Here is a 21,537-nt window from a genome sequence, read left to right as displayed (position 1 = left end):
GGAGGATAGGGTAGGAGAGGTAAAAGTGATAGACAAGGAAAAAACTTGCTAAAAAAAACTTAGAGTACAAGTTTATTGTATTCAAAAGATAAAATTATGCGACGGCAAAAGAAGCGATAAAAAAGCATGATTTTTTTACAGTATAACAGCGTTAGCGCTTCACTCATAGGCCGTTTTCTTGGTCCCTCATCCACCATACCGGACGCTCACCATTTTAATCGAAGCGAGGCTGGTCAAGACCTCGGCCGACCTTGCTACGCGAGATGTCTTCCAATGACTCTCCGTCAACAAGCGGATGCAACTTTATCAAATTAGGTCTCCACGACCTCAAACAAGTTTTATAACTAGAAGGGTAGGGAGATGTTGGGTCCATTTTGCTGCTAAAAAAGTTTCTATTTTTGCTACCAATGGGATCACTACTCAGCAAATGAAAATAGCAGTGAAATTTTACTGATTAGCACATGGAAATTTCGTTGCTATTTTTACTGCCTAGCAGTAAAAGAATTGCATGGGAAAAAAAAAGCTAGGGTAGACTGGGGAGTTTGCACATGACTCCCGAGTCTACCCTGCAGACTCCCCAATCTGTCCCAACTCTTTTTTTTAATTAAAACAAAGCCACTTTTTTGTGATACAAACATAAACAAGAAAAAGACAAAAACTGAGAATAATGTAAGTGAGTCCAATCTGTATTATATTTCATGAATTGTCAGGCATTTGTCCATATATACAAAAAATAGATCCAAGAAAAGGAGGCTAATTAGAATCCTCATTGGATTCCAAGTGCTTCTCATCATCGCCTTTGTCCTCCTCTTCACTTCCTTCTTCCACTTCATGCTCGTTATCTTTGTTGGGGACAACATATATCAGTTGCTTATGCGCCTCCTTCCATCCTCTTAAAACACAACGTAAGCACGTCCCTTTTTTTTGTGGTAATTCTACGTGTTTGAACCTGCGTGTGTACAGTCTCCTTCATGGCTATCATCATAGCCTCACCATTTAGTTGCCTCAGGATTTTACACCGCCTGTGGAACAGAGCCTTAATTGCTGTAGCAGCCACCTATGTAAAGCCAGCATCTACTCCACTTGACAACGTACCGCGATGATTTTTTTGTAGATCTAAAGCCTTATTAAAAGGCTACACAATCGCCAACCTCGATCATTGATTTGACTTTGACCTGTTGTGCCTACCACCACCGATACCATCGCCTCTCGGCTCAGTTCGACGACTTCTCTCTGCCATCTCCGGCCAAGCTCATCTCTGACATAGCGAAGGCTCACCATCTCTCTCGCCTATGCAGCGCCTGCAAAAACTCAACAACTCAACAACTCTCATGCGCCACACTTGTATCTCCGTCGTGCATAGCCTGATGCTTCGCAAAGCGCCACGCCTTTGCCTTATGCAGCCTCCTCAGCAGAGAGACGCGCCATCAACAACTCCAACTCTATTTGCAGGCATCAAATCAAATGAAGATAAGGTTATTCGAATTGAAGGTAAGGTTATTTTATCCTTCTAGTGTGCATAGGCTTGTACAAGGGCTAGTTTCCATGCTCTAAGCCTTCAACCTATAAAAGGCCACAGTCATGCATATCTTTCAAAGTTTGGTGCTTGCACATTTTCCTGAGTCATGCATATCTTTCAAAGTTTGGTGCTTGCACATTTTCTTGCTATGCTCACTACACTGCATGCTTCCACCATGACAGTTTCTACATCAATCTTTTCATCGTTGTCATCATTCATGCACAGGCCTCAAGATGCAATAACATGGAAGCGTCATCGCAAGAGAGAGCTATTCATCAACTTATGCACGGGCCTCAAGATGCAATAACATGGAAGCGTCATCGCAAGAGAGAGCTATTCATCAACTTATGCCCATGAAGTTTTTGAACTTCCAAAATAAAACCTTTTTATGTTTTATCACATGACCCGTGTGTGCAGCACCAAGGCCAAATGGTGAATTGGGGGAAGAGTACCTCTTCAAAGATCTTCATGCGGTATGTTCGAACCCCAAGAAAAGCTGACAGCAGCCACACTCCTTACGAAGGTGCTCTATCATTCGGTCGGGTGTGGGAGGAGTTGCCCCATGCCATACAACTAAGTGGCCTCGATGCAGTCATTACGTCTCTTCCCTTGCCACCACCATAGACATCTCCCAACTCCCCACCAGCAAAGAGGCAACACCAAGAACCCATGAGAACAGAACAAGTACCTTCACCACCCAGTCCAAGCCCTACACAAGAGGAGCTGGTAGCTGAAGAGGCATGCAAAAAGGAGGAGAAACAAAAGCAAGACTTTTTCCTGCAAAACTTATATGAGACACCACCCCTGGACCGTTTTGTATATATCCTCTATTTCCCAGAAGCTGGACTGTCCTCCTCCGATGCAGCTCAACTAAATACACTAAATACCCTCCGCTGGGTGCGATCATGCACTTTCCGCTCCAGCCAGGCCTATGCTAAAAAAGTCCAGGCAGCCCATGGCGACGTGCCTTGGGATTTTTCCACATGGCCAGAGACTTGATCACGCAGATGACAGATTTCATCTACCGTCACAAGAAGTGTCTGAAGTTTCACACAATGAGAGATGTTGCTGGCCAAGGCACAGCAGAGAGAGATCTCTGAAGACCTCTACCAAGTCAATCTTTGAAACTTTCAGTCACAGAGCAAATTTGATGAGCAAACTCAGCAGCTCGGGCACGCTCTCGCGTGAATTACAGACCTCCAATAGCAACTCCAACAGGCACATGAAGTTGCTCAGCGGGGACATCACAAGCTGTCGGTCATGGAGAACCTTGCCCAAGAAGCCCAAGATTGAGCCAAGGCTATGGAGGAGGCCCTTGAGCAAACCAAGCTGGACTTTCAATGATACCATGAAGTCTCAATAGACACCATCCACCAACTAGAGGAGAAACTTGGCGACACCAAAGCTCGAGCAACAAAACCACCTTCCACCCCCTCTACTCCTTCCTCCAATACCCTGGATCGCAAGGTGGACACATTGATGGATACAGCCACGGGAGCTCCTTGACATTAGCCTCCCCCCACAAAGCCCATACCATCTCATTGACCTCCACTTCAGGAGCATCCACTCAACCTCCTCCAGCACAACCTCTACATTGATGAGCCCCTCTCCCGATAGAATTACACATACCTTCTCGCCAAGCTCCCTATCTCTAGTATCACCCTCATCCCCCACTTCTACTTTCAAGGACTTCTCTCTTTCCCCTACCCCCACGACTTCTGTGAACTCCCTCAACACCCTCTCCAAGACATTTTAATCAACTGGAGTCCCCTCCTCCATTTTGGCTTCTCCTCTAACCCCACAGAGCTTATAGACCTATCCATCCCAGATGGTCTCTACCCATAACCCTACCCCTACCAGCTTTCAATCGAGGCTATGAATTATCTACAGAATATCGGCTAGCATGTGGTTCATAGCGCATACCACTCCCTCTATGCTAATTCTCTTCCCCCCTATTCCGCTAAGGGCCTACTCATTTTATACTACAGGTGCCATGAGTAGATGCAAGTGATGGCTGCCATTGGCATATGCCAGTTTGACGATTCTCACATCGCCTTTCCTATTGAGTTCTCCACTAAAGAAGTTGAAGTTGCATTTTTTTTTTCAGAGTCCACGGCCGCGCGGATGCCACCAAAGCATCTCCTACCCCCTGACGACCAAGATGGCGGTGAGGGGGGTGGCTTCTCCTCCGACCCCACCCCAACCCCCCCCACCCCAACCCCCTACATGGTTTGGTTGGCCAAAGTTTAGTGTGCAGTTGCACAAGCTTCTATGGTGTGGGCCTACCTCTTCATGTTCTTTCAAGGAACCTCCAATGGCTAGAAACGGGCCGGCGATTGTGATTTTCCCTACATGGCTACTTTGCATTTTTGTCGTCTGTGTCTAGTGCTTTTGTTCAAACCCTAGATACCATATGCTATTAGGCTTGTTTTCTATTATCTTAATCTCATGTTACAAGGCACATAATTCTTCAAATGCTTGTGATTAGCATAACATTGGATCATATTAGGGGAAACTGGCTGCTCCGTGTTCTTTAGGGTTTATGCAATTTTTGATCTTCAATTTCTTGCTAGCTTTCCTTTACACATGCATGCTATGAATGGCTTGATTCTTGCAAGAATTGGCTCTTTCTTGATTCTATGACTCAAGAATTGGTATTTTCATCAAGAACCCCTAATTCCATACCATTGATCATTTTTTACAAGCTATTGGCATTGCCTTTGTGCCATTGATTACTCTAATGATGCCATTATGCATTTATAAGATCTCATATGAGCAATTGAGAAAACCCTAGAGCAATAATCTAGGGTTTTTTGCTTATTTTTGCCATTTAGATGCAATACATGATATTCATGGCCATTCCCATGCGATTTGAATAGCATATGATGGGATTGTGTACTCCAATAATGCTCATAAATGCCACAATCACATGCATATGATGTTGTATATATTTGATATGATTCAAATAGATTCTCAAGCGTACTTGTATGTCATGGTGAGGGCATAAACATGTTTTGTGGCTATTGGGTGTGTTTTATTGGTTAATGGGAGCTATTCTACATGATGGAGACATGAATCAATGCTATTGAATGACATATGACATGCTTATTGGATGTGTTCTCTTGATGGGGGCTATTCTACATGATGGAGACATGAATCAATTCTATGGAATGACATATGACATGCTTATGTTAATGCTCACAATATGAATGTACATGGCGGTGTTAAATGCCCATGCTTTTGACATGCCTATGTAAGGGGCATACATGTGCCTTTGGAGCTATATAGTGCTGGAGAAGTGCATGAACGTTATGATATTAGCATGAGTTCATGTTACTCTCTTGTAAGTGAGCTCTCTCACGCATACTTGGATTTCAAGATCTCATTACATTTAATTTCAATTTCAAAATTCTTGTAGAATCTAGTATGGTGAGAGGGTATCTTTGGCATAGGTGAAGAGGCCAAAGGAAAATGCGTCTTGAACCTTTCGTACCGTGAGTGCGGTGTGGTAAAGCGATATACAAAAGGGAATTAGGTACATGGTGTGCATGGCCTCAACCCTTGCCATTGGATTTTAAACTTTGATGAGGGGATGGAAAGAGTTACCCTAGTGATGATCGATCGACACACATTGATTGGCATTGGTGTTGATAGCAATTTGGAAATGATAATGCAAGACAATGCAATCGATATGCTTTTGGTTTTATATTCAGATTTTGCTTGTGATACCCAAAGGACATGCTGAAACTTTTCTAAATTTACTTGGGAACACTTGAGGGACATCGATTGATACATTGTTAAGCAATGGGTTGTTGCCATGGACAAAAGGGATGCTTCGGGGATGCATGATTTAAGGTTTTTGGCATTTTTTGACAGTTTTACAACATAGGACAAAACCCTAATTCAGTAGAAGAGGTTTTGGATTAAATAAAAAGAGGATATAGGGTTAGATTCCCCATTTCCTAATCTCTCATTCTATCCCTTAACCTCTCCATTCGAACACTCGGATAACTGGCTAGGTCATATTTTGTACCCTCTGGCCTGCTTTTCACAGTTTTGATCCATTAGGCTGAACAAAATCTGACTTGATAGTTGGATAGTACACTCTTAGACCATCCTATAGAGCCAAAGAATTCCAAATCAAGCATCATTTCGGTGTCAAAAGGAGAATTTGCTCTATCGGTTCACTTTCTACTATAAAAAAGTTTAAACAGAGAGTACTACAGCTTTGACCAAGTCAAAGGTGATCATATATGTGGGTCCTACACACTGTTACCTCTCCATAGAGCTAAAGAAGTCAACATAACCCTAGTTTGGGCACCAATCACTTTACTTATAGAAATTACCATTTTTCTCTCTAAACCTAGGCTAATCTCTCTAAGGTAGGCTAATCGAAGATTAATCCAAAGCTAAGCTAGGCTAATCTAGGATATAATCTAGTCGTAGCTTTATTTCAAGAACATAGCTTCTTAGCTAAAAGAGCATTCTAGCTAGAATTTGAAGTATTCTAGCTTTTTGTCCTTTTCCTTCCAAAAATCCATGAATTCTTAGTTTATCTGTAATTGTTTTGATGTGGTTCTTGGCTCAATTTTAACTAATTCTAGTCTTTACAAAATAGTAGAGTAGTCACTTAATAAAAAAATTAGTGTAACAACTTAAGTATTAACTCTAGTATTATAAAGGAACATATTGCTACATATTTTTGTTGTGATAAAAAGGATATAGTGTTGTATATTTTATGAAAGAGTATTTCAACGCTAAAAATAATAGTTAAAAGAAAAAAGATGAGTCAGTTGATGCAATATAGATTGAGTTGATTATGCCATTAAAGAGGTTCACACTAGAGTGCTTCATCTAATAGTGGATGACGTATTATCTTTGAAATTAATATGGAGTTATTTAAGTGAATTAATGGTTTTTGTACATCCAAAGTACTCATAAGTATAACATCACTTATATCATAGGAAAAAGCCTAAGTCCAATTTATATAACTTTGATCTAGGTGTGAACACTAAATAGCATGGAATTATTATTACTTTCTTAGTTTGCATTCATTAAGTTTGAAACATGTAAACAATACCTAAATATGATTTAAAAAATACAAAAAAATAAACTATTAAGAGGGGAGGAGGAAGAGTAGGATAATTCACCTGTATTGAAATAGTAGCTTTTTCTAGTCCATACTTTGCAAAGAAAATTTGCATTAAAGAAGAGGCCATGCAACCTTTGAAATGGTAAGGAATATACTTAATGGAAAAAGGCTTTGATAGTTTATTTATACTAGAAATATGTTTAATGATAGAGGTCTTAATTATTTCTTTTAATGATAGAGGTCTTAATTAATGATAGAGGTCTTAATTATTTCTTTTACATTAGGAGAGTAAAAATTGTTGTCTACATTTTTATCAAGAGAGAAAGAGATAAAAATAATGACTCCACACAACACTACTACTTGGGTGAAGATTACACACTTGAAAACCTTTGGGTGTGAATTATTTGTGCATTTCTAAATTTTGAGAATATTAATTTATATATGATTACAAATTCATATTCTTAGGATATAGTATGCACTCCAAATGTTTATTACCTTTTAAATTCTTACCAAAAGAAGATTGTTGTAAGTTAGGATGTGGTATTTTAAGACATACTAGATCAGATAAAGAGGGTCCCTTTTATCACGTAACAAGAAAATCACCAAAGGGCCATAACCTCTAGTGGTACTATGGATATCCTTGTCACACCATTTTCATAAAAAATGGATTTTGAAGATGAAACATGTGGATCTTGCTAAGTGTATCTTGCCAAGATTATGAAAGGAGGAAAAACTCTAGTCATCAAGAATACACCTTGCAAAGTTTGAAGGTCTAGACTGGGTCAAGGTAGAAAAAGTGGTCTCAATATTGATTTGTGAAGAAAATAATTCTATTATAGATAAAATTGAAGGAACCTATCACCCTTTGCAAAATACCAACTTTTGTCACTCACGTTGGGTAGGCAATTTATACATCGTACATGGTGGTATTTATCTTTTGGTTCATAGTGTATTTTTTGGATAACTAGGAAGAACTCCATGACCACTCTCTATAATCATGGGAAGTTACATAGGAAAATAAAACTTAATTATCAATAATATGTTTGCACGTACAATAAATAGCCTTCTCGAAGCATTTATAGCATATAATGGATGTCTATAAAAAATCAATCCTCCGTACTCATCACCTTGTACTCATTTTTTAGCTTATTCATTATTTAAGTACCTTTCATAAGAAGAAGCCATGTTTGAATAGAATAGTTTCCCCATCCTAGTGCTAACACTAAAAGTGAGCTATGAAGACTACATAATATGCTAAAGCTTCATACAACAATCTTGCTTGCTGCAAGTATGGTTAAACAGGTGCATGTGCATATATGTGTGTTCATGAGCATATAGGATTGTCAGTGTCAGCATGCACACATGCTTGTGTACACATACACATATGTATGCATGATTGTCAGTGTCAGCATGCACACATATGTGTACACATACACATATGTATGTGTATGTGTACACATACACATATGTCAGCATGCACACATATGTGTACACATACACATATGTATGCATGATTGCATTCACATGTATATGTGTGAGTGCTAAGAGAATAATGCTAAGAATATTTAACATTTTTTTTAAAAATAATTCCATGTCTCTAGGGGCCTAGTAAAATTATGTTAATTTTTCTCACATACTTATGTAAAAAACTATTACCTTTGTGAAATATCAAAATATTGAAATATTGTTAAAAAGCATAAAATAAGTCATCATACATTAGAAAGATGTTGAGAAGGGTACCTTCTTACATAGAAATTGAGCTTAAATTTTAAACATTTGCATTCTAATGGTATAAAACATAAGATATTTTGTAAAGTTTTGCACACTGGTAATCTTATTTTATAGTATTTAAAATAATAAAGTGTTGCTCACTCACTTTTCTCTCTTTTATCTTATTGATTTCAACTTGAAGCTTTAATTTAAGTATGACAAGGGTTCTAAGATGTAAAGACATGAGGTTTTCATCCATCACAAATCTATACAAAGGAAAGAAGACATGATAAAGGCTTATAAATACATGTAGACATATTATAAGGAGAAATGTCTACAAATACATGTAGCATAATGATATCCAAGGTTTGAACTAAGGTTCAAAACATGTACGCATATCACAAGTATATCTAAAAATCATAAGGGTATCTCAAATTATTTTTCTATCGCTATTGTATTTGTAAGTGATCAATTTATTTTGTCACTCAATAGATGAGTTTCACGCTTCTAATACTATCACATATAAAACTAATGAGCATAATGAGGGGATTAGTATCCATAATGAGGACTTTAGTATTAATAATATAAAAAAGACTTTACTCCTTCCATCCTTCACACTGCTCTCTCACACACACACGCTTCTAATACTATCACATATAAAACTAATGAGCATAATGAGGGGATTAGTATCCATAATGAGGACTTTAGTATTAATAATATAAAAAATATTAACCTTCATGACATCTTTCACACATGTCAAGGTGTATAGCAAAAGACTTTACTCCTTCCATCCTTCACACTGCTCTCTCTCACACACACACCCTTGTAATACTTATAGATGCCTCTATCTTGATGGATTTTGAATATGTATTTCTAGGCTCTAAAATACATTTTGAATATCTAATTTTGGACTCTACCATGCATTTTGAATATGTACTCCATAGAAGGTTTTGAATTAGAAGAAATAAGGTTTTAATGGAATAAGGTCATAAGATTAACGCACCATTTTCCTTTATGAGAAGGTAAAAGGGAAAATTCTATCAATTTTGATATATATAAACGGCCACATGAAATAAGAAATAAATTATATCCTAAACAACATCACACATGTCAAGATGTATAGCAAAAATGTTCACTTCTTCCATTCTTCACAATCTCTCTCTCTCTCTCTCTCTCTCTCTCTCTCTCTCTCTCTCTCTATGAGAATCTCTATGAAGGAGAATGCCAAAACCTTGTGCCAACAAATGTGCATTATGAAAACCCCATTCATGGATGCTTGGTGGCTCGGTAAGGACCTTGCTTCTGAAATTTAAGGACATGGGAGCATGTTTAGACTGCCTAGTGAAGAGGTAAATAATTTTCTCCACAAAGATCTATCTAATAATATATCTTATCCCTTTGCAAGTAGAGTATTATAAGTTTAGTATCAACCCTGCATTGCACAGCCTCAGCCAGGTTCCCAAGCTCTGTTTGCTCCAGCTTAATATTAGAAGTTTGGTATTGACCTTGCATTGCATAGCCTCAGCCAGGTACTCAAGCTATGTTTGCTCCATCTTCTCCTTAACATCGGTGTCATTTACCAACTATATGCAGCTAGGTGAATGATGGTGAAAGTACACTTTTTTGGTTGTCTACTGTCTCGATGTAGTTGAGGATGGTGCCTTAGCATTGGTCCATAAGTGGTCATGGATAGATAGATTTTTTATGGACATGTTTGGCCTTTCGCTTAGACTTCTTCTTAGGGGTTATGTCATTATGGCACGTGAGGAAATGGGTGATCGTGATTCCTCAGACAATAAATCTAGGTTGGTATCTTTGCCTGCGATGATGCTAAAACACATAATACTTATCAGCAGTCTACTAATAACTGGTAGGAGCATCATGGTTCCTTGTTAGAGGTTAAATGTTAGAATGATGTGTTAGCACAGAACTGTGTGAGGGTTGAAGAATGAAATGCAACTCTCTGTTTTCATAGTCAGAAGCCATGATTTAGAAGATTGCAAAATCACAATGTGACAATCTTCATCACTTTAATCATTTATAGGAGCTGCACATGGGAGAAGGTTCGATGGTGAAGGTTGGGGTGTGTGCATGAAGAATTAAATCTCATGATTGTGCAGTCATGAATGGTGATGTGATTGTGTGGATATGATGTGGAAATGACACCATGACTGGCTAGTGTGATTGGTGGTGTGATGCCTTGATTTTTGAAGTGTGATTAGTGACATGGCACACTGATTTGCTAATGTGGTATTGTGATTTTTGAGGCATTTGGCACCGTGATTGTTGGTAACATGGCACCATAATGTTTGAGGCTTGGATTAGTGATGTGGCACCATGATTAAGGATGTGTCATTGGTCTCTGTTGGACTTTCAAAAGATTAGTCATCACCATGCAAAGGGATGGCCTTGGTGAGTTGGCACCATTGTTGTGATTGGTGGTATGGCATCATTTTTTTGAGGCGTGATGATTGGTGATGGGGAACTTTGATTAGTGATCTGGCTCATGTGTCGTGATTCCATAGACTATAGAATCAGGGTTACCCTTGGATGTGTTTGATCATGAATTAATGCCATTGTCAACTCGAATGTCAATGTGGAGGGGTTAAGCGTTGGTTATGTGATGTTTGATATGACATGATTATGTTATCACATGGTGTTGGGGGGACCGTGATTGTGCACACCACACAATGACAACTTGTGAATCTACTTTCTTTTTAGTTTGGAGGGGAGTGGAGAGCTTTAAGAAAGGTGTCAAATGGGTGGGAGGCCTCCAAAGAAGGAAACATGTGATACACTTACGTGCCTTTTGCGTATCATGGGTGGCTTACCAATTTAATATAGATGCAACCAAGCACAAAAGTAAAAATGAAATAAAGAAGGGACACATTACTTCCTACTTGGTGAGATTTGTGGCTGGTGTACTTTGACGTCGTGTAGAAATCAACATATGCAAGCATAAGTGCAAAGCATACGACAAAAATGAAGGAGAATTGAAAATGATGGAAAACAATGTAAATAAGAGAAGCAATCATCTATTTATGGTGATGCAATATATTAGTGGTCTTGGAATGCATGCCATGATCACAAGAAATAAATGGCATGATCATGACATCAATGGCCATGATATCACGACCGTGATTATTGTTAACTCTCACAATGGGTTGGGATGGATCTTTCCAAGTGAGGTGTGTGAGACCCCTGCCCCCTCCACAGTGCCCCCTTCGAGGGTGCTGGCGGTGGAAGCAGCGTCAGCCTCTCACGCAGGGCAGGGATCCACACTTGGAGCCTTGACCACGCATGTCCGGACAAGAGACTAGCCCGACGGTTCCTCCGAGACCGAGCCCGAAAAAACTTCCCTCGCCCGAAAGGCGCAAGCAATTCCGCCATGGGAAAATCTTCTAACGGGGGAATTAATCTAATGAGTCAACGTCTTAACTAGTTAAACTGATCCGACCGAACCTGAAGTCACATGGTCAGATCAAAGAAGAGACTTGTACTTGGTCCATAGAATCACCGCTTTTTTCCTCCTTTAATGAGGCACAGCCCCGCTGATTCCCTCCCACAGAACAAGGGTCTTCCAAGACTTAATCTAACTAACGTAACTAATCATATCTTAATTGTTTCGCAGGAATCCACTGATCCAGCCTACGGCCCGTGGGTTAGCCAACCACCTGACCACTATATTGGTAGGATTCCTTTATAAATATTTGGTTATGTTTTTTCCGGGTACCGAGAAAAAGAGTTCCAAGGCCCCCTAGCCGGCTCTCAAGCAAAATTTAAAGTAGGCATACAACATACACACGCGATATGAAATTGCCATTTATAACAGATTCGACTGTCTTTAAAACAATCCTTCAATAGAAATCATAATATTACTGATCATCATCCTCCAAAATTCTAAATTCATTGTATTACAAAATATGTCCTCTGGACTCTCTGTTGAAGACCAGCTAGCCAACCAACGAGATCCAATAACAAAAGTTTAATTCACGCAGGGACCGCTTCTTCGGTCCTCGCCCATCGTACCAGAAGCACACGATTTTTAACCGTACCGAGACTAGTCAAGACCTCGGCAAGCTGTTCCGCGAGCGACGTCCCTCCACGACTCCCTGCGAGCCCTTAATTCCCAATTTCGTAATGAGAATCCTTGATCTCTCATCAAGGTAATCTACCCATCATTTGTCTAACTATCCAACTAGATTCTTGGTGATTTTGGTCAAAGGAAAACTAGTTTAGTCAATGATAGTCTATTCTTTGTATTTAGGAACTAGAATTGGTCACGAAGTTTTTGCTTGATTCAGATCAAGAGATGGACAAGTAGGTTTATTGTCTTTCCCTCTCGTAGTCTAATCATTCGGCTTAGTTCTAACAAGGATTTTTTTCAGATAAACATCTATTTTTGGGTAAATACCAATTTAATGATTTCACCACATAAAATATCTAAAGATATTCTTTCTACCATTTGATTTCTCAACCTTAATTCCCTAGGTGGAATTATGGTGAAAATTCCTCTTTTGTCATTAAAAGTTAATTCAAGCTTTTCTCTACTTAAATATCATAAAAATTCTTCTTTTAATTAAATATAATTATCCATTTTTAAAAAAAAGCTTAAAATTCTTCTTTTTCTCATTTAACGAGTGCAATCCAAATGTCATGGGAATTTCTCTTTTATCATAAAATAAATTTATCTAAAATTTCTCTTTAAATTAAATAAAAATATGCATTATTCCAAATATACCAAGAATTCCTCTTTTTCCATTTAAATGATTGAATTCCAAATATGATGGAAATTCCTCTTTCATCATTTAAATTTATTCATGCATAAAATAATTTTAACTCAAATTTCTCTTAAAAATTAAATAAAAATATCCATTAATTTAAATATGACAAGAATTCCACTTTTTCCATTTAAATGATTAAATTTCAAATATGATGGGAATTCCTCTTTCATCATTTAAATTTATTCATGCATAAAAATAATTTATCTAAAAATATTCTTTAATTTTAAATAAAAAATATTCATTATTTTAATATACCTATTTTTATCTTTCTCCATCAAAAATACATGGATCTCCATTACCATGGGTATTCCTCTTTTATTATAAAAATGAAATTACTAAAAATTCCTCTTTTTTTGTAATTAACTATTTATGCATAAACATTAAAAATTAATCCATAGATATGATGAGAATTATTCTTTTAACATAGGATGAATAATCCTAGAATATGGTAGGAAGTCCTTATTTCACATTATGCATAAAAATGGTTTATGTATTAATTTCTAAGATTTTTGCCATAGCTCCGCTGCCTGCTATTGCTGATAATTTTTAATAAATTTTGAAAGAATAAAACTTAGTAATACAATTATGATAGATTAACTGTCAATAGATCTAAATCATAATTTTATCATAATTTATGTAACATAAAAGCATTAAAAAGTCATTTCTTTAGCCTCTAGCTTAACTAGCATAGAGTTTGATTTTAGAATTTCTCCATGAGAAGCATCATTTGAATAGAGAATTGGTCATAGGAATGACCATTATTTGGAGGAGAGAGAGATATACTTAAAGAAATTCTAAATTAAGCATAAAGACAATCTTCTTGTGATTAATCATTAGAGAGCTTCATTTGCATTGAAAAACCATTCATTAGAATTTATTAGAGAGATTCATTTGCATTGAAAAAACATTCATTTGAATACTTCTCAAGCTTGAGAGGGGTTGAGAAGTGAAAAACATTTAGAATAGTAGAGAAAAAACCAAAAAATCACATCTTACCTCTTTATTTGCTTGCTTCTCTATTCTTAGAAGAATCCCCCAACCAATCAATTGGTTAGTATGTTGAGAGGAAAGCTCCAAGGAAGGTTATTTAAGAGAGAGAAATTCTAATCTCTCCAAATTATAGAGGATTTTTAGAGGATAATAGAAAATATGCTTATTCAAATATAATACTAGCATGGTCTAGTTCATAGATGAGAATACAAAAGAATAATGGTCTATTTATAAGTGAGGGAGGCCACTAACTGAGTCCAACTAGGTTCTAGAATTTTTCGGCTTCAGTTTGGCTGAATTTGGACACGATTTGGACCAGTTTAGCTCCCTTTTTTATTTGGTTTGATCTATGAGAGAGGAGAGATAGAAATATCTTAATATTTTTGAATTTAAAACTCATTCACATGTGTGAAATAGGCGCCTCCTTGAAGTCTCTCCCCCTCCTTATATTACCAAGGTGTCAAAAATGTATCATTATACCAAAATATCTCAAATTTTTAGTAATATCTCATAGTTTTTAACTAATAAACCTTATACTCACTCAACTCTTCATCTTATGTGGGCATTTACTCATTTTTGGGTATTTTCTTTTATTCATTGGATGTATCTCATCCCAACACTTGGATAAATCTTATTGGCCCCCATAGGAACCTTAATTGGACCATAATCCAAAAATTTGAGAAAATCTTGATCCTTAGGCTAAGTTCTTTTAAATCATTTTTAATTGATTCCTAATGCACCTTGGAAAATTTATTTTGATTTTTTGTTCTAGGAAAACATATTTTTGATATATTTTTTCTTTTAATTGATTCCTAATGCACCTTGGAAAATTTTTTTTGATTTTTTATTTTAGGAAAACATATTTTTGATATTAGGAGAATTTGTTTATTCTCAATATTGAATTACCACTCTCTAGAATTTTTCATCCCCCTAGGCAAAAACAAGGAAAAATAATATTTTCCTGTATTCAGAAATAGGGAATGATTACAGGGGATTAAAGTAGAGCCTATTCATTATTCAGGCTGCTGAGAAGGAATCTTACATCTTCTCCTACTTGAAAAACGCGAGATGTCCTCATCTCACAAAGTGGGGGTAATCTTTCACCAACTCTTCTTCTTTCTCCCAGGTGGCGTCTTCTAGAGGGAAGAACTTCCACTTGACTAAAAATTCTCTGAGGACTCTGCTCTTGAGAATCTTCTCTTGAACGTCAAGGATTTCCTCAGCAGGTTGGAGTACCATTTGGCCTTGAGTCGGAGAGATCAATTATTCATCATCAAGCACGTGACTCGGGCTGGGTACATAATTCTTAAGCAAACTGACATGGAATACATTATGTACCTTGAGATGGGGAGACAGAAGATGTTTGTAGGCTAGATCACCCACTTTCTTTATAATGGCATATGGCCCACAGTATCTGGGAGAGAGCTTCTTGTACCTCCCTAAGGAGAAAGAATTTCTTTTTGGTTGTACTCGAATGAAGACCATATCTGATTCTTCAAACTCTCTCTCTGATCTCTTTTTATCTGCATACTGCTTTTTGCCTATCTTGGACTGCCTTTATATCTTTACGGATTGATTGCATTTGCTAGTCCATGTCATCAAACATTTGTTTGGACGTGGAACTCTCTCTCTCTCTGGTTGTTCCAATTTTGGGAGGGAGTTTAGAGACTGCGTTGCATGGAGGCTGCACAGCTGGAACCCTTCTGGGGTTACCCTAATTTTGGCACGGGGGACTCTGATTGGAATAATATACAAAGGAGTCTATCTTTGAACTCTAGGACCCTGGCTTCCTTGGCCCACAGAAGGAGATGGGCAATCCTTGAGCTGGTGCCCAAACCCCTGACATCCAAAGCACTTGTTCTCACTTCAAAGCTCTTTTCTTTGCATTCTTGAGAGAGCCGGAGTTCTCGAGAAAGAACTTCGAGGGAAAGGTCTTCCTTCATTCCTGAAACTTCCCATCTCCAAATTCTGGTTGGGACCTTGGAGTCTCTTTGGAGAAGCGGAAGGTTGGAAGAACTTCCCGATGTCTGAAATCTTTCGAAGGATGAGGGAGCTGGCTTTGGTGGGACTTTCACGATGAAGGCTTTGGCAAAGTCCTTCGCCATTCTAACAGCTTCTGCCATGGACACTAGCTTATTATTCTTGACCAGTGTGTCTAAGGGTTCGTTCATTTCCCGAATGAACCTGGCCATAAGTTGCTCTTCGTCTCTAGAGGTGGTGAATACTTGAGTAGAAGAGCAAATGCCTGGTGATATTCTTCGATGGTTTTGCTCCCCTGGTTTAGCTCTAAAAATTCATTCATTTTGGTTTCTAAGAACCCAGGGGGACAAAACCTCTTCCTTAAATAGGCTTTAAGATCGTTCCAGGACTAGGTATTCCTGTCCAAATGGTTGGTGTCACAATGGTTCCTCCATGCCACACTGGCTGTTTCCACAATTTTCAGCCTGGAAAGAGCCATTTTGCTCCGCTCATTGTAGCCTGTGACATCAAAATACTCTTCCATAGCTTCCACCCATTTCTCCACAGCCTCACCCAAGTTCTCCCCTTCTCCTTTGAAGGGTCTTGGGGCTGAGTTCTGTGAAGAGCCTTGCGAACGTCGGGGTCAAGCTCTTCTTCTTCAAAGAGAGGGTCTGGCTAACGGCCCCACGGTTTCCTCGCCTCATGATTGTGCCAAAAATGATATATTATTAAATTATATTTTGATATCGTCCACGAGATCCTAAGACTTAAGAGGTTCGAAAAATAATTTCTTAAACAAGATAACTGATCTTATTGGTGATCTATGACATGTGTCCGATAATAGATTTTACTTCATCAATTCGTCTCAATAAACAATCGCTTATACAATAGGGAATTTTTCCACAAAACATTTCTTTATTTATAGAATGGTTGCAATATGTACATAGAGCAGCTTGGCTGCAGAAGTCAAAATCTCCTCGGGAGACACATAAGACGACGGTACTAGGCTATAGACATGCTCTGATACAAATGTTCTCCTACTGCCAAGGGAGCTACTATCTTCTCCTTAGGAATAAAGCGACTAAGGAGTTTGTAGATTTGGCAAGAAAGTTTAAAATTTTGAGGCCTTGAGTGATATAAAATAACACCATGTATCACTTTCAGCCTCATCAAAATCATTTAATGAGAGATTCTACCTCATTAAAATCATTTAATGAGAGATTCTACCTCATTGAGTGATATAAAATAACACCATGTATCACTTTCAGCCTCATCAAAATCATTTAATGAGAGATTCTATCTCAGCATCGCACCCTGGTTGCGCAAGAGGCGTGGACATACTGCCCTGCAAACCACTTGTGCTGTCATCTCTCCCGCTGGGTCAGGAAAATATAGATCCTCAAAATGGATTGCAATTCTGGCTCGGCTTGTTCGAGTTGTAGCGGAAGAGATGAGATGCTCCAAGGCGAACGTAGTCATGTCTTGTGACTGGGTGAGGTTGGGAACACCAGATAAGTGTGGAACTTTCATCTATAAAACCAAATTCTTTGATTAAAATTCTTCGCTAATGAAGCTTAAGGAATGAAAATACAATATGTAAATGCTCTTTCTAAGTTTTTATTTACAATTTTTTGATAAGAATTGATTTCTAAGTTTTTATTTACAATTTTTTGATAAGAATTCATTTCTCCTTATTAGCTTTCAACAAGGCTCTGATACCAGCTGTGAGACCCTTGCCCCCTCCGCGGTGCCCCCTCCAAGGGCACATTAGGGAAAAAGGGAGCTCATTTTGGGGCCTTTTACGGTTTGGAAAAATAAGCTCTCAATCAATGAACAGAGGGCCAATGTAACGTTGGAAATTCACAAAAATAAGAGAAAATAGATAAAAGAAACAATATTTTATGTAGGTACAAGCATGCTACATTAATGTGGAGATTGGTTTTTTATTCTCACAAGATCTTTGGACATGAAGATAGAATCTAGTCTGAAATTTTCTCTAACTTCCCGCTTCCACCTTCCTTTGAACTTTGAAATGTTGTGCTGCCTTTCCTTCGAAAGGTCTACCATTCTACACCACTGCCTCATTGTGCAGCAGCCTCTTCTTTTCCAAAACTTCTCCCTTGATCCTGTTTGGCTTAGAGTAAGATGTTTCTTGTCAACTGTCTGTCTGCCCACTTTCTCTTTCTTGAAACTTCACTTTGTTATCTTGTTTACATTACTTTGCTGTGGTTACAGATTCACAAGGTCTCCATGGTGAATAAAAACTATGGCCATTCTTGTGGAAGACGCTCTGTGGATGATAATGCTATGAAGGCAGAATTATACCACACATCCTTACCCCGTCGACCTGCTTCTTCTATTTCTTCGGTAGAGAATTCAAGTACAGTCAAAACGGAAGGAACTTGGGAAAGGTTTAGTGTTTCGAAAGGAGCATGGGTGCTCATGCAACCTAGCAAAAGAAAGAGACCCCAGACAAAAAACATTTTCTTGGCATCATGGAAGGGAAGAGTACGAGATTTTAAAATCACCAAAGGGAAGATATTGGTGAAAGAAGTTTTGATTCAGCATGTGTACATGCATAAAGAACTTGTCTTCCGAGACTATCCAAATGATCTTCCGCAACACAGGCCTAATTGTATATTTTTCTATTGTGGTTTTGTTCTTTATGAGGTGTATGGATTTTTAAGATAAAGCTTTCTTTCTTTGCTTATTGACATTCTTGTGTTATTTTATTTCACATTTATACCCTTCATCGTATGAGACATGGCAAAACATCGATTGTATTCTGGGATTTGCATGGATCGATAGGAGAACAACAATACCAAGGTCGATGTGTAACAGAGCTAGCTCAATCCGGTATATGGGCGAAAGCAAGGGATGGTGGTACAAAATTGGTTGTCCTTGACACCACCTAGGCTTGGTAGAACGAGAGTAAAGAAAAAGAGGGCAAAAAGGAAATAAAGGAGAAATATTAAGCTGTGAAAATTCCCTGAGGTGTTATACTTTAGTCTTTTTTTTGAAACGTCCCATAACAGATAGACGTGGGTGGAGACGTGGGTGCAGACGCAAGGAAGCAGATTTCTCTCTCTCCCTCTCTCTCTCTCTCAGACCTCCCCTCTCTGTCTGTCTGTCTGTCTGTCTGTCTCTCTCTCTCTCTCTCTCTCAGACCTCTCTCTGCACATCCTCTATCCCCTGCGGAACACCATAGCCCTCTCTCTCTCTGTATAAACATGGCAGCTCAGGCCGTCAGCATATTTACAGAGACGATGCTGGAGGTTGAGTGTGATTCCTTCACTAACCTTGAGTCAGGGATACCTGCATTTACAGAGGATACTATCAATGAAACCCAAGCTGCTCACGAACCTGTCGGCAACCAAGAATTTCTCCGGGGCTATTGGGCGCAAAAGAAGCATGAGCAACGATGCAAGGAGCGCAACCCTGCTAGGGAAGGTAGCCTTTCAAGAACCAGGTCAAGGAACAATATATGCAAAGCCATGGCTAGATGTTGGCGTCGACAGACCCAAGGACTAACAACAGTAGAACAACAGGAAATTCTAGAGCAGCTCATGCATCATCAGCCGTTTTCCAAGTTGAGGAGTTCGGATGTGCAATCGAGTCTTCTTTCCAACGTTCGCACCACATTGACTCAATTGAAAGTACCTCACTCTGCAAGTGAGCTGTTTGTAAAGAGAGCCTCTTTGATGATGATACTGAACAATGGTGATCAGAGAACAATGTCAGTGAACCAGTCCAAAATTGCTGCTGTCTTGGGTGTTCATCGACGGAATATAGCGGCAGCAAGGAGTCGACTGGAAACGAAAGATGAGAATGAAGTGTTGCCACTTAGTGCTTGTCACACAGACAATTGCCTTTGTATACAAGTATCACAAGTGAAACTAGAGATTTGGTGACCGCTTTTTGGAAATCTGAGACGAGAGTTTCACCAAACAAAAAGGATATTTGTAAGCAGAGGATCGAGGCAAAATGTGTCATCAAACATCCAATTCATCTTCTAGATGACTCTCAGGTAATATGTTTTTGCTACAATGCAATCCATGGTGGCCTTGATTTCTGTTGGAATAGTTCAAAATTTGTAGTCTTTGGGCAGCACTGAAAGCTTGGCTGTTCAGTACCAAACTGGTAGTTTTTTACCAGCAATCACTCTAGGCCATAAGTACCAATTTGGTACTGCAATCATTGTAGGTACTAATTCCCATATCCAAGTACTTACCATTGTTTCAATTCCCAGCTCCATAATAGTATCATTGTAGGTACCAATTCTACCTCCATAGGATTAAATTTGGCACGTCTCTGAATTTTGCATTGTACCCAACAGGATTCACGGTACAACTTTTGGTTGCAATGTCTAAGAGTAAGGAAGCACAGTCTCAATTTGGCACTTTTGAGAAGCACTCACACTTGGTAGTGTAATACCAAATTAGGTTTTGGAGACAGATTTGGTGCTTTCAATGTATCTTGCAAAGTACCAAATGGATGCATAGTACCAATTTTGGAGCGTTTTATATCCAGAAAAGTATCCAATTTTGTACTCAGCATCCAATTATGGTACTGTAAAGTATACAGAGAAATAGCCAATTTGGTACTATGGATCAAGTTCGGTACTATGCAGGGTGCTTTAAGTGTGCTTGGTTAGTACCTAAGGTGTTCCACAGCTCCAATTTGGTTTTTTTGGGCACCACTTACACTTGGTAGTATAATACCAAAATGGGTTTTGGAAACAGATTTGGTGCTTTTAGAGGATACTGAAAAGTACCAAACTAGATGCATAGTACCAATTATGGCGCTCTTTGTATCCAAAAAAGTATCCAATTTTGTACTAAGCTTCCAATTATGGTACTGTGAAGTATACAGAGAAATAGCCAATTTGGTACTATGGATCAATTTTGGTACTATGCAGGGTGCTTTAAGTGTGCCTGCATAGTACCTACGGGGTTCCACAAATCCAATTTGGTGTTTTTGGGCACCACTCACACTTGGTAGTATTATACCAAATTGTGTTTTGGAAATATATTGGATGCTTTTAGTGAATACAGAAAAGTACCAAACTGGATGCATAGTACCAATTTTAAAGCTTTTCTGTATCCAAAAAAGTACCCAAATTGCCACTATGGATCAGTATGTAAAACAGTACCAAATTGGGTACTATGGTTCCAGCTTGGTACATAGAACCAAATTTGGTGCTTTTTTGTATTCACAAAAGCACCCAATTTGTTACTATGATCCAATTTGGTACCATGCTTAATGTAGAAAAGTATCCAATTGGGTACTATGGACCGCCTGGTAATAAATAGAGCCTAATATGGTGCTTTTCTGCATCAAATTTGGCACTATAGTCTGTTATCTGGCACTACAGTTCCAAATTTGGTACTTTAGAATGAGTTGGTGGTTTACAGTACCAAATTTTGTACTGTAAATAGCTTTGGTGCTTTACTCTTATTTGATAGTATTCTGAGCTCTAACGT

This window comes from Cibotium barometz, chromosome 7, assembly GCF_041138505.1.
Source record: "Cibotium barometz isolate CiBa-2024 chromosome 7, ASM4113850v1, whole genome shotgun sequence".
NCBI classification, from domain to species: Eukaryota; Viridiplantae; Streptophyta; class Polypodiopsida; order Cyatheales; family Cibotiaceae; genus Cibotium; species Cibotium barometz.
Note: the sequence above shows the minus strand (reverse complement) of the source record.